Genomic DNA, 15978 nt, shown 5'->3' with positions numbered 1-15978 from the left:
TGATGGGAGTTGTAGTCCAGCAATACATCCATATCCAAGTTGCCCACCCTTGGAATGTTCTAGTGCAGCACCACCTTCCACCTTTGCAGCCTTTTATTTTGCAGTTATTTTTTCCTGCTTCTTTCACATGGATTTTGAGGACTTTTGAAAAATTTTCTGAGTCAATACTTACACTATGGTAAGGAGGTGGCTGAGGAGTGTATGCTTTTTATTATTATTTATTTTACAGTTTTCATCTCATCCTTTGAAACCTGAACAGGGCATTGTGTTGGTTGTTGTAAGGAACTCAACTCCTTCGACCACAACTCCTTGCTCAGCTTTCAGGATTCCAGTTCCAAGGGAAGAAGTCATAGGCAAGACCTCTGGGAATCTTTCCTGGAAACACAAGTAGTCAGGGAGGCTGCAGAGCACAGAGTGGGGTAGATGCATAAAATGAAGAACATCTCCCCCTAATCTGCCACTTCTTCACAGTTAAGTGAGCACTCATACCTGTATCTGTGAAATTTGCATCCCTTCCCATAACATCCAGATGCAATTTCTTTTCTCCTTCCTGTCCATTGAACAGTCAGAAATAGAATGCAACTCTAGTCCCTTTGATATAGCTCAATGCATCAAAACAGTGAATTTTTGGAATGGGGGCAGCTCAGGAACACGAGAACCAACCTAAATGCAAGATTAACCAACAACACATATTAGTATCATGGCCATTATTTTTGTTATTTTCTTTAATTGTTATTAGTTTAAGAGGTGATAACAAGGAAAGATGGTGGGAAGTGGGCAGCATCGTGTGAAGAAACTTAGCTCCACAATGCCATTCAGAGGAAGATCAATAACATCATATGTTGGAGCACCAGTGAAGCAATGGATGCTCCTTGCTCTGACAAGCGATTGAGGCAATAATGAAGGTTTCAGATTTCGCATGGCGCAGAATGGCCCTATACAGAAAACCTGAAAAGTTTCAAAAGGTTTGGTGCAAGGACTACAGAATTATAATGACTGCAAATCAGTTTATGCTTTTTTGATCGTGAAGCTTTGATGGCTACCTCATGGTCCTATATGAAATGCTCTGAAGGCACCCAATTGACTTGCATTTCAGTCAGATCCAGTCACATCCCTGCCAGGAATTGTTCATGGCACCACAGTCATGTTGTCCCTTATACACTGGATGTTGTCATAGGGGGATGGGTTTGTGTATGCCTGCATCCACACATTGTCCTCATGAGCTCCTGCAATTTTGAAAGTTGGCACTCCATCAATGGAAGTGGGCTCTATGAATTAGAGACAATGCCCCTCAGGGCCAGGCTGCTCTCTGCAGATGCTGTTATTGAATCTAGCAATCTTAAGTTTATTCTTGATCAGAGTCATTGAGGGCAGCCACTTTTACTAACAACCTGCATTTTAAGTGTAGCAAGCAGATTGTTCAGGCAAAGGTCTTGGTTCCTTGTATTGGTATTAAGCCTGCCCAATCCAGAGGCTTCACACCATCTGTCCATCATGGGCATTCATGCAGTATTCCTGTGCCCCTTTCTGTGCCTCTCAGGCCTGAGTACGCACAATTCATAGCTGCTCACCTGGTGAAAAGGAGAACTTCTGTAATGGCATAAAGGACTTGGGCAATTTTCTATCAGGGCATGCTCCCTGATGCATAGTAAGCTAATATTATCAGAGTGAAAACGATTACACACTGATAATATTATCAGTTTCCAATTCTGTGCTGGAAACATAAAGAACAGCCAGTTTGGGGTTGTCACCCTTTCAGAGATACTCTTGTCACAACAAAACACAGACACACATACACAGAGAGAGAGAGAATGAGAGAGAGAGAGAGCCTGTGTGATTTCCATCCAAAGCTGCTGAGGGCTGATGTCACACTGTCAGCCCTTGCCTATGATGCAATGGAAATGCCTTGGGTGTTTTTGTCAGTCTTCAGCCTAAGGCCGCTGTTACTGGAGGAATAAGGAAGTGTTGGAAGCTGTGACAGGCAGTTCAGTCAAGAAGAATTTGGGAATAGAGAAAGGACCATTGAGGAATAATTTGCTATTTTTCACAGTAACATAACAAAGAGGGAAGAATAAAAACTTTTTTTCTTCTAGTGACAGAGAAATAAACAGGAGAATTATGTCCCATTTTGTGGAATTAAGACAGCTTTCTGTTTGTGACAAATAACATAAAATCACAGCACATGCTCTCTGCTTACTTTCAAGCTTTCTGGAGGGCATTCTGAAATCTGCAGCACCAAGTATTCCCGTGGAAGACCAACTTTAGCCAAATGATTAGACAATTGCTTAAATTCTGTGCTTGTTCTAAGTACAAAATGTCTAGCTGGGAATACAGTTTTAAACATTGAAACTGGAACATGGCAGAAAATAAGTAATTCTTATTTTTAGTAAGTTCAAAGACATGATGGTGATCATAAAATCGACATGTGCTACAAAGGGCTTAGTGGCAAACCACTACAAATATTTCAGCCTTATCTAAAATACTTGTAGCCTTTCTTGAGAAATAGATAGATAGTATCATTACAAAGCAAGCATCCTGTAGCAAATATCCTCTAAGGCTGTTGTATGGGTGAAAGCATGTTGTTCCTCTTTTAGATATCATTAAATACTGTGTCAACTGAGAATTGAGACCGTTCTGCACCAATTCCTCATGAGATGGTGCCTCAAAAGTAGTTCTGGGCAGTTGCCTTCTTTGAATCATAGCCTGATCATTTCACAGAAATTCTGTGAGATTTTTATTCGTGCTGGTATTTATATGATACAGGCATCACTGAAACTATTACATAATATACATCACTTGACAAACTAGTTGACTTTTGATTTATATGCTTAGCTTTTGTTTTTATCCACTTTCCCATGTCCCATCCTGATATTCTGCAATCTCCACCCCCACTTATCTAAGGTCACCTGAGAAGAAAGCCATTTGAGCAAACAATACCATTCACAAAGTATTCTTCCATCACTGCTGATTTCTTCAGGCATTCATCTACACCCACACTGCCTCCACTTGCATAAGAAACATATCTTAATAGTGTATGCACTTCTTGGTGGTGTCTTCTTTTCCTTGATACCATTGCTAAATAAGATGTGGTTGCACTCTGTACAAATGAAAATATCATGGAAACTTTTATATCTGATCTTATCAATATCTTGCATAAGGTGAAAGGAGCATTTGTGAAGGCTGCTTCTCATGTTGTATTGGAGAGTTATTCCTGATCATCCAGCAGATACCCTCTGAAATAAACCTGAAAGAGGATCTGCAATGCCCTTTGGCTGGGAGCATTGCTATTTTTGGGTAGTGTCAAATGGTGCTAGTATTTTAAAAACCAGAAACATCCTTTTTATAAACCCAAGTTTCTATTTTTTTTAAATGAAATCTGCCATCTCATGTAAAAAATCCCCTCTTACACTCACACATGCATTTTGTTTTCCTAAATTTAGTCAGGAGAAACTATTTATCCTTGTGATGGACATGCATCTGCCTTGGCTATTACATTTGTGAAAATAAAAGAGAGGATCTGTTGCGGTGTTATCAATAAAAGGCATACACTTCACTATACTATGCAGCTTCATCCTGAGGCTGTGTGGTAAAATAAAAGGGCTTAGCAATTGCATTACCTTGTGAAATTAGAGAGCCTTATCTTTTGCTACTTGCAGCATTGACAGGTTGTTGCAGCCCAATCAGACTTCAGAACTACTGAAAATCTGTGAACTGAGGATAGGAGAACCAAAAGTCTGTTTCATCCAGCAGCGTCTTTTTTCCAGCCCATACTTCCAGGACGAGTATGAGGCAAGATTGGAGCTATGGGTCCCTCTTTGCTGTCACTACCTACAGACAGGCTGTCTGAACTTGGAGGTTACATTTGGCTGTCATTGCCAAGAACCACTGAGAGACCTATCCTCTCTTAGAAGATCCACAGAAAGGTTCAAAGGAGGGGCCAAGAAGAAACCCTTTGAACAACTCAGAAAACCATCTTATGGTGCAAAAGTGCATTCTAACATTCATGAAATTTGCATTTGACTTTAGTTCTGTGGTCTGCAATTGTTCTACCTAGCTTACAATGGACATTATATATTGCACATATGAGTTTCTCCTTCAGATTTGGATGACTAAGCCAGAAACAACAAGATAGTTTTTATTAGCACAGTACTAGAAGACAGACATTTTATGGCTTGGTTTTTCTTTCTGTTTTATAAATTTTAACTTGAATATATTTTGAATTGCGCAAGTGTCCCATTTCCTTTCATCCTTGATTCCTAGTGTAGATTGTAGGGACACCAAATGTCTAAAACTGGAGTATTTTCCAGTGCAATTCCAACACTTTGACTTCAACTCTCCCAAAGTTTTAGGCCTTGACTTGATTAACAATTTGATATTGGATAATTTAAGAAAAATACAGCTTTCAGATATATATATTCCCTGCAGAGCAACAACCAATCTGGCACCAACAGGAAGAGGTAATGAGAAGTGTAATTACCTAATATAAATGAGCTCAGTAGTGCTTGCTTTCCAGTTTGAAAGTGCCACCTGTTTTCATTAGCATTTCTATACCTTGTATTTTAATTGCGTCCTACATAGAATGGAGTGCACTTTTGTCAGCCTAAGTGCACACTCATTCAAGGCAATGCTCTGGATTTTTCTCCTACTCTTTAAGAAAATGACATAATGATGTCAACAAACTCACTTCAAGCAGGGTTGGAGTATTTTGTTTGTTGCTACCCGCACCAAACAGTGTGAATGCCAGTTGTTACTTAACTGCATAAATTATGCAGAAGGGAAGATAAAAAGGGATAATGTGTGGTCGTTTGGTTAATCAGTACAATTGACAGCTTGACAAATCTCCCTTGTCAAAGGAAGCTGGAACACGTATTTCTCAAACTCTTTACATTTCATGGCATTTTAATTTCTCCTTCAGAATCTGCAGTAACAACATGGCTTGCTTCTTGCATTATAATAATGCTCCGTTGACAATTCAGGTGAACACAGATTTTTCTGATGCCCGAATCAGCATTTCTACTTTTAAAAAAGAGGAAGTTTCATTCTAATTTAAATCTATGTGTTATTCTGGCACTCATTACATATTCCCTCCTTTACAAAATATTGAGGGAAAGTTTTACAGCAGTGGTGGCAGATGAATACATAACATTTGGTTTGGACTCGTTCATATGAAATGCGCATTCAAACTGAAATCTAAGACCCCAAACTAAAGCCAACCAGAGAGTTTGTTTGACTGGAGACAATTAACATTCATGTCATTCAGTGTATACATTTGAAATGCAGTGCACTTTCTCATGACTATGCTTCAATAAGCATCCTGATGTTAGCGTTCCAAAAAACGAAACAAAACAAAAAACAACACAACAGCAGCAGCAAAATAACAATAGCAGCATTGCAAAGTTCAGTTAAATATGTGGCAATCTACTCTTAATTTTCCCCTATTAACATCTTTAGTGATGGCTATGACCCAGCACAAGTGCAGCTATCCAAAATTTAAACAGCAAAGTTTCAGTAATATAGATACCTTCAGAAACTAGCAGTACTAGATACCTGTAAGGAATAATTGGATGGGGCATGTAACATTTGAGAAAGTGAAGGTGGCTAAATCAGTTGTGTCATGTTTGTGGGGTTATAAGATTTCCTTTTTATAACAGTTCTTTTCACCTCTGAGCAAAACTCTCCTTTCCATCACTTCAGTCAGCTGTGTGAATGTCTCAGGATTGTTCCAGGAAAATGAGACCAGTCCTATGGCTCTTTTCCATCCAATGCTACCCACCTGCTGGAAAGAAGGGCACTGGTCACCATGGAGATGCAAAAAGCCTAAAGACAGCTTTAGCCATGAACAACATAGCTATGGCCTCTGGTTCTCATGTTGCTGTAGCCTATTCTCCTGATATCATCTGTATGGAACCCTTGGTACTGGCTTGTTCAAAGCGTCCTTTATATGCAGAAAATGACGCATTCCTGTGTGTTCATTATTTCATTGCTTATTCACTGTATGATGCCAAGGAGAAGGTAAGCATACAACTTGTAATAGCACTATTAATACCTGTTGAGATAAATGAGATTTTTGTTGAAGTTAACGGACATGTGAATGGTACTTAAGTACATTATTTGAATTTGCCATGTCACTAGGAAAAATCAGATACTATAGGGAGGTCACTGCCTTGCTTTTATGCTGTTCTTTCCAGTGACCTTGCTTTAGAAAATACGTTGGTATTATGGCATCTGAACAGTTGTCAAATGCCAATGGAATGGTGAACTTTGGTGTGTAGCAGACACAAGTACAAGGCTCAAGTACATATTATATTAAAGACAAAGCTTCATGATCAGAATCCTCCTAGAGATCAGAGTCACTTGGGAGGTGGGAGCTGCTTTAGGGAGAATGAAGGGCCAGTGGCATCTCAGTCAATTTGTTTTTTTGGTTGGTTGGTTGGTTGGTTGGTTCTCTAAGAGATCTCAGAAAGGGCCACTAGCTTCCTTTACATGGCACCTGAGTATGTGCTGGGGAGGGATGCTTTGGGGCCAAGTGGGAGGACCTGTGGCAGTTCCAACCTCTGTAGTTAGAGGGAGATACAGTACTGGGAGGAGTACTAGTCAGGTAAGGGGAATGTGGTGCAGGATGTTAATGACTGGATTGTGTTTCAGCCCTCTTCAGTTCCATAAGTTTGGTGGTTGTCCTATCAGACTGCCTTCAGCTCTGTGGGTGCTGCTTTTGAATGTTAGATCACCACAGAATAGGACCTCCTTCATCCAGGAATTAAGAGTGTAGGAGTGGCCAATCTGACATGATTAATCTATTCTCAGGTACTTGATCCAGCTTCAGAGAAAATTTGAGAGTCAGAGGGTGTTGCAATGCTCTGTTAGAAGTATCTTCCTCCAGATGTCCTGTCCATATGACTGCTAGTCAGAACTGTGTGTACCTTATGTTGAGCCAGTGGAACTAATTGGAGATTCTCTTGATTTACTGCCAATCCACAACCTTGAGTTGACAGAGGTGATGCTGGGGTCCCCAGTGTTGCTTGTTTTGGGTGAATGGTAGCCTTCAGTCCAAGAACACTTTGCCTGGTGTGGGCCAGGATTTCATGGGGCTGACTCAACTTGTCATCTGCCCAACACATGCTATGGGACACAATCTAAACTTTGTTTTGTTCTGTTCTGTTTTGTTGTTTGATGGCTATGAGGATGATGTTTGAAGGCGGATGACTTTGATTCAGTCCCTTTATCATGGTCAGATCATCACCTGCTGATACTTAGATTGATGGTAGCTTTGCCTTTCTGCAAGGATGGGTGACCATTTTGAGTGTCTGCCTCCAGACCTTCTCCTCTCCCCTCTTGTTTGCTTGTGGACTCTAGGTTTCTTGGATGATATGGCTGGCACTTCTGTCAAAGTCCTGGTTGAACTCATAGAGGTGACTCAGGCAGTTGACAAAATTGCTTCTGTGTGCCCTTTCTGTAGTAGAGCTCAAATGGCTCCTTGGTATACCCCAGAACTAAAAGCAATGAAACAAACCAGAAGACAGCTTGAGTGCAGGTGGGAAAAACATGTAGCTGATGTAATTGAATCTTGGTATTTTCCTATAATCAGGCACTCTTAGGGGCAGTGAGGGCAGTAAAGAAGCAGTGTCTCACTGCCTCTATTCAATCTCCTCTCTGTCATCCAGGAGAGCTCCTTAGAGTCATTTATAGCCTTAAATAAGCTGCATCAAGGATATCTTAGGCCTGTCTCAGTCTCACTGCACCATATTTGCTAGATCTTCCAGGAAAAAAAAATTCTTTAGGTACTCAGATTCCCATGTTATAGCGGTTAAATCATGTGAGATACCCAGAGCAAAGCCTGGTCAAGTTTTCTTGGATGAGTTCACCTACTTCATGGGTGTTGGCAAAGTCCCTGGACAGGGTCATGCAACCACCTTCATACTAGATCCTCATCCTTCTTGGCTTATAAAGACTGGCAGGCTGTATCAGAAAGTGGTCAGTACCTCCTTCTGAGAGGGAGCAGGTGAATGTTACCTGAAAGAGGTGGCAGTGAGATAGCTTTTGAAGAAATGCCCCTCTGGACCTGGAAGCTCTCATCATTTTTAGTCAAGCGGCTAATGTTCCTTTCTTGGGCAAGGTCCTTGAACCAAGCTGTCCCTGACATTCGTAGATAAGAAGGATTATAAGGATCGACTTCAGTTGAGGGGCAGGCTATCCTGCATGATATGCTCTATAGAGAGATAGATGTGTGACTTTGTTGATGTTCCTGGATCTCTTGGTGGCTTTTGTTACCATCCACCAGTGTATCCTTCTGGGTCAGCTGTGAACAATGTATATAGTCAACACATACATTTGGAAAAATGTGCATAAAACTGTACAAAGATTTTCATGCAAAAACAAAACAAAAACCGAGCTCACAATCTCACATGGGATATTTTATATTTATATTATTATGTTTAATTTTATATTATTATGTTTGTAACTCAATGTATTTTTTTGTATTTTTGTATTTAATGGTAATTTATTATGTTCTATTGTATTTCAATGTATTTTATTGTGTTGTATGCCGCCCCTTGCCAAAGCCTCGGGGCGGCTTAGAAATGTAATAATAATAATAATAATAATAATAATATGAGTTGTAATGTGTTTGAAAGGGAATCCAGAGAACCTCATTTATCACATTTTGCTAATGTATACACTCCTGCAATAGTGTGGAGTAAAATCGTATGATATGGAATATGCTTTCTTAGAGTCTCATATGAACATACAGGGAAATCTGGACACCCACTGGCAAAATATGGAAGCACAAGTCCTCTTCAGTCATCTCCAGAAACTGAAGATGGAATCTATGTGATACTGGTTTTGTGATGTTTCAGCTAGCTGGTTATAGAAACACATGATCAAACCTTTCAGATAGTAGCAGCTAACATTTTCTTTGCTGGGTTTAAATTTTCCATTTGTCTTGGCATATCTGGTGTGTCCAATGTCCAGAATTCATCTGTAGAATATGGGACAAAAAATTATTTAAGACATTTAGGCATAGAGTTATTGGGAAGTATAAAACAGGTTCAAAGTATGACTCCAATTAAAGAAGCAGGTTGTTGATCTCATAATATTTTGTGATGGGAAAATTCAGCAAAGCATTATAGAACTGCAAACAGCAGTATCTTTCTGGGTGGTGTATAGGTGGAGTCCAGTAGGAAGACTTTTCCAAATTGCCTCTCCTGCTTACCAGACTGAATCATTTCTGGGTGGTATGCAGGGAAAAAGCATTTTAAGTCTTGGCAAAATATACCTTGCTGTTTCTGTTCTTCAATCAGAGAAGAGTTGAATGAAATAGCTAGGACTGAATGAAATTACTACTTACACAGAGCAAATAATTTATAACAATCAGGGCCTCTGGGTACATCGAAAATGGAAGAGAGAGTGTGTACAGTTTGAAAAGGTAACATTAGTGTCACAGGGAGATTAGATAGCTGCTAACAATTTAACAGCCAAGAGCTACCTTTATAAAGTTTTTCATGGTTTCATTAATCTGCTTTGCGACAGAGAGAGGTCCAAGCAACAAGGGAGTGCTGTGAAGAATATGCAGACTATATAACTGTTTTTGCTGCTGCTGCTGATACACTGTTGGATTATCACTCTCTGTCACTTTCATCTATTTATACACTCTACATGCCATATAGCAACTGCTACACTATGTTTAATCATATTTAACAGCTTGAGTGTCAAAAAGCTAAATCGTTTTTAACTGCCCATTTTTACCTTCAACTATATGTAAGATTATTAGTTCTGTTCTTAGCCCATTATTACTGGTGACAGCTACAGATAGCTCCTCTGTATCCATGCCATGGACCTCACTGCCATGAGATGCTGAAATCATATGACTGATAATAGTATTAATATTAGTATTATTACAGCAGTAACCACCTACCAGTACTTCCCTGTTATACTCCCTAGTTTGATCTGCTATGCCAGATTTTTTTAAAAAATTATGCTTAATAGTTCTGGCACTTAAGTGGGGTAAAGCAATAACTGAAATTCACCAGAAAGAAAAGCAAAATAGCTGAGGGTGTCATTCCTTTCTGGATATGCACTATGCTAAACACTGTTTCTCAGAATTTTTTAAGACTGCGTATCCCAGAGCTTGAGTGTGTCAAATTGTCCTTCAGATATTCTGTTTATCCATCACATTTATGCAACAAGAATAACGAAGCATGTGAAGAACAACCTACTTCTTGACCTACTATCCTAGATTCACTAGAGGGCCTAGAGCAAATCTCTGTCTTTTAGCTGCAGACCCTAACTGCAAAATGCAGATAAAATACTCACTAATTGTTAACACACACATGCGGACGCACACACATGCACCCATGCACCTGCATGTTAATGCAGAAGCACACACACGCACAGAGTCAAATCTATCCTGACTGCTGGAATATATGAAAATAGACAGTTTAGTCCACCTTCCCCAGATTGGGGGCAGCTAGCTCAATTTAGCTTGAAGATTAATTCAGGGAGGCATTTTATAGGTGGCACAGTTCAAACAACAAAAGCTTTCTGAGAAATATTTTATTGATTCGATTTGATTTTTATCCCACATAGTTAGCCATGTAGCACCCTGGGCAGGTTACAAGTAAAAATATTCAATCAAATACAATACATAATAAAATATGAATATAACAATATTAAAATCTAACTACTAACCAAGTAAAACCATGCCAATGCTACACTTTATGCAAACTGCATTAACATAAAAGGCATTTCCACAGTCTATAATCAGATGTAAAATTCAAAACCATTGAAATCATTCTAACAGTTAAAATGCAGATTGAAATATTGCAAAACTATCTAATAGAAATATTGTAGATATGAAGGATACATCAGAGTCATGAAATTTTATTTTATTATTTTCGGCAGATACAGATTAATGGACTTGTGAGAGCAAGCTCTGGAGCAAAAATGGTAGGTGTGTGTTTTTTTTGGAGAGGTGAGCGGGCAGTAAACTAAACACGAAGATAATTCAGCATTCTCTTTCACAAATTGCCAGTGTGTCCCCACCCCATCTAGGTTGGGTTCCTGGCATGGAGGAAGGAGTCTTAATTATTGCTCCCCTTTCATCTGATGAGGATCAGCAGCCATTGCCCAGTGCCTGAAAGTTGCATGAGGTGGGGGGGAAGAAGCTGCCTTTCAGGTGAAGTCCCCAGTCTCAATTGGGTCCTCCTATCACCTTGTCAGAATGGGGTGAATTTGTGGAAGAAAAACCCTGTACTGAAGAGCAAACGGCATAAGCATAGAAATATAAAGCCGGTAAGGCCATCAGAGCTCACCGCATCCAATTCCCAATGCAGTCCAATGCAGAGTGCTGCTACCATGTCTCTGGCAGATGGCCACCTTCACTTGGCTTATATCCTTCTTGTGAAGGAGACTCCACCGCCTCCTAAGGAAATCTGCTCCACTGCTGAAGAGCTGCCACAGTTAGGACATTTCTCCTGCTCCTTTACAATTTCTACGTGTTTTTTCTAGTTCTGTTTCAGGTATCTTCCAGCTTTTGTATGATAACCTTACAGAAATGTGAACACTGAAATCATGTCTTTCCTTAAGTTTTTATTTATCACAATATACCCAGATGTTTTAATTGCTTCTCACAGGATTTGGTTTCCAGATACTTCACCATCCTTGTCCTTCTTTGGATGAATTCCAGCTCAATGATATTCCTTTTAAAATGGGATGACCATGACTTGGCACTGTGGCCAGAGAGGAGCCATTCCTTCGTGTGATCTGCACCCTATATTTTTGTTCATGCAGTCCAAGATTGCATTAGCCTTCTTAGCTGATGCAGCACACAGCTGGCTCCTATTCAGCTTGTGGTCCACTAAGATATCTAGGTCCTTTTACCATCTACCTCTCCCAAGTGAGGTCTCTCCCACCCTATACTTTGACTTTTTGTACTTATATACATGTCACAACAAGCAACCCCTGTGTGGTTTCCAGAGTGTGCATGTTCTTTCAAGGATGTGTTCGACAGGCAATCAAGTAGTTTCTATGCTAGTGTGGTTTCCATCTTACTCACACAGCCCTCCCTCTCTTGGCACATATTCCATTAGCCATTGTTCCTGAAATTCAATCCTGTGCTGGATAGCTGGAATAGTTCCTGCAGCTTCTGCCTTTCCCAGGAGACTATGTGATAGCTGCATACCAGGTTCAGACAATTAAAGAAACCATGGTGAAGTGTGAAAACCATGAACAGGCTGCTAATTCTTATTGTGGTTTCTAAAAATCAAATATATCATGCTTAAATACTTCCATAGGTTTTGGCGATGTGGCAGACCATCTTGTGCAAGAACTGACCATAGCTTGTTATGTTGTGCTAAACTAGCCCATTATGTTTATCTCTGTTGAATGTAATCTTGTTAGAGTTATTCTAACATCACTTCCTATCTTGATCCCAGTTAATCTTGATCCTGTTTTTTGTGATATTGGTTGCTTCTCATAGCATTGTGTCATCTGCAAATTTGATAAACTGCCCATTTATACACTCATCCAAGTCATTTATAAAAACGTTGGACAGCACCAAGCCTGGGACACTTGAGAGTTCCTTCCAAGAGGATGCCAAACCATCCATTAGCACATGATGAGTACAAGCAGTTGTGAATCTACTTAATTGTAGTATTGTTCAATGTACATTTACCATCTTGTCTGCAAGGGTATCCTAGGAAACCTCATCAAATGTTTTGCTGAAAACAAGTTACACTATTTCACAGCATCCCCCTGATGCACCAAGCTAGAAACTCCATCAAATTATTGCCATTTGAGGTCTGAGCTAAGAAGAGAAGAGCACAGCAATAGAAATATATTTTGAACTAAGGTCAACATAGCATAAGGAAGAGGTGGAAGGAGAGGTGCAAGTGGCGCACAGAGCAGGAAGTACAGTTATGACATTTTCCTGCAGTTTTGCCAAAGTACAACCTTTTAATGTTTACATATAGAATGTGAAAAGGGAAAAAGAAAATTGCACATGTATCCTTCTTTAAGTGCTGCAGTGCTGTCAGGACTTTAAGGGGTGCACCACCTGGGCCTTTTGATTATCAGGAGTGATGACATCATCTGCCACCCTTCTCAGAATTCACTTTTCCATGAGTGAACTGTAACTGGGAGAAAATGATTTTTTCCAGCAGCCATATATTGTTTGCTTTTATAATACAAAGTGTTGGGGCTGTCTTGGTCTTGACTGGAAGACATGTTACCTTTTAGAAAAGACTGGATCCTAGTGCAGATTAAAATTGCTAGAAGTGGTTTGTTGACAAGGATTAATACAGCTGCTAATATTTTTGGATTCGCTTTAGGAAGAGTCATGATGTCTGTCTACACTTCATAATTTATCATTATAGCACTATTCCCTACCTTTTTCTGTGTTCTCTCTGATATACATGAAGGGCAATCTTTGGGAGCTGTAAGCTGCCATTGGCAAATAGAATACTTAGAGAGAGAGAGATGGAGAGAAAAGAATTTCTTTGGTTATTCTGTGCCTTTACTTCTAAGTTGTTCGTGCTGATCTAATTGGTTCTGATAGTGTCTTTGTGACCTTTTCTGCACCACAAGTTTTATTTTTAGCATCAGCATGTACATTCGCCATAAGGAAAACTGTTTCTACTCTAATTGGACCATCAGTAGCCTGCCTCCAGCAATGGCTAATAACTGATTCATGAGTTTCACATCATGCTGCAATCACAGAATCATGTAATCTGGGATAAGTTCATTTAACAAAACTGCTTTGGTATATTAATACTAATGAGTTTGTGCAGAGATTTTAACAATGATTGGAATATCAAATTTAGAAAACGCATTTGTGAGTCTTACAAGTTTATTCACCAGAGAACGTTCAAACCAGCCATCTCTTGAGCTGCCAGTTATAATACATCTAGGAATGAGAGTGATCACTAATCCTCCCACTCCATTCCTTCACTCCATCTCTGGCTCGATATACCTTACTTTCTACTCCTTCTGCATGCTGGGTTAATGGGAAGAGTGTCTAAAACACAACACAACACTTAAGAATTGAAACAGGGGTATTTTTGTGTAACTTTTGGTTCCTACAATTCCTCAGCAGCTCTCCTTCCCTGTACACACGCACACATCTTGACATAATCTATGTATGGGTGCATCAGGATTTTCTTGGCTGTATTAAAGCACACAAGTGCACATTCACATCACTGCACTCTGCTAATACTGAGTTGAAATCTATTGCATTATAGTTGATGAAGGAACCAATTCGATAAGAGAGAAGAGGTGGCAGGGGAAGAAATCCTTGCAATCTTACAATGATACAAAACAGTCTTGCAACTGTTTCTACAGTTGTCTCTGCAATTCTCCACCCTGTTTGCAGCTGAAAAAATTGGAGTGAGGCAAGGGCTGTCTGATTTCATTGAATATTTTCAGGAAGATAATATGTGCAGAAGTCTGCATTTAAAAAGAACATTAAATTAGTGAAAAACAGTTTCTCACAGCCCAGCTGTAAAAAGTAATGAGATTGTTTAAAGTTTACATTGTTGGAACAGAGAAAGCAGAATTGTGTGATATCTGAAATAGAGACAGGAAGAGTTATAAATGCCTGGTTATTAGTCAAATCCTGTACATACTACCCTGATTAAAGAGGTTGTAATCTGATTATAAATTTACCCACCCACACAGTTAGTGGTCCTGATGGCTGATCTTTGAACATGAAATGTTGTTTGTTTTTTTAGTTGTTTATTTAAAGCTTTTACAAACTGCTTGATTAGCAGAGCTCTCAGAACAGTGTAGAAGATAAGCACGCCACACCCCAGCGGCATTCCTCATCAGAAGCAGCATTTAAATATTTCCCAAGTATATGAAGCAGCTTCCAGTTCTGAATGCTGCTGGAATTAACATTACAGTCATTTCAAATACCACATTAGGACTGAATTATGCAACACATTAATTGTGCAGCATGCAGCTGAAGCTTCCCCCCCCTCTCCCTTTCACTCTGGCACCCACGGTTGTGAGTCAGATCCTACCCACCAAGCACCAGGAGGGGCACATTAGCCTTTCTCCACAATTTGTATCCCAAAATTCAAAAACAGCAAGCCACAGATGCCATTAATGTAACATGCACTTTAACCCTCAGTCAATAGCCGAGGTTCTTAAGGGAACAATCCTATGCATGATTAGTTTAGGGTTTTTTTCCCTGTTTAAGCATGCATACAATTGTGCCCTGAGGATGCAGTCCTTATGCTGAAGAAGCATGGAAGCCTACACACTCAGAGTCTTACATGCACCCAGTGCACAAAGGGAGGGGCAGACGTGATCTCTGTCTCCACAGCATTCATAACATGCATTTTGGCTAGATAGCTTATTTTGGCCATCTAGATAAAGCACTGCAGAAGGTGAGGAGGAAAGGACGCTGGGGCACCAGTAAGGAACAGCATAAGCTGTCAGCCCCAGCTTCCTGTCTCCTGGCATGCAGCCGTTTCTCCTTTCTGAGGCCCAGCTAGCTTGGTCCTTTCTGTGCTGGCAGCCAGCGGGTGGGATGGAGACTTGGCCTTTGGTTGCAGAGCCTCTTAGCTGAAGCTCTGAATAATCCTATGCCCACCACTGGTGGACAATGTTGGGAGGCCACAGGTTTGAGCCCTAGATGATTTATTAGTGTAGTCACTGGGGAGATTAAAAAAAACAAAATTTCTCGTCCTTATGGCATCTTCAAGCCAGTTTAAATATGTTGCGCTTATCACTTGAGTTCTGCCTGTTTGGTTAATGTACATGTGATAACTGACAGGTGAATGCACAAAGCAAACTCTGTAAAATGGCATGAAATCATCGCATATGAGACCAGGCATGGTTTCAGCACTGATGGTCCAGTCACATATGCGATGCATCACTTAACAAAGCAGTCAAGGAATGACAAATAATCGTGTTTGTAGCGTATGCACCCTTTGAACAGTGCTTTAAGTCTTCTTTCGATGAGGTAGTTACAGGCTGAAATTA

This window comes from Varanus komodoensis, unplaced genomic scaffold (assembly GCF_004798865.1).
Source record: "Varanus komodoensis strain SLA01 unplaced genomic scaffold, ASM479886v1 scaffold21, whole genome shotgun sequence".
Taxonomy (NCBI): Eukaryota; Metazoa; Chordata; class Lepidosauria; order Squamata; family Varanidae; genus Varanus; species Varanus komodoensis.
This window is presented reverse-complemented; position numbering follows the sequence as displayed.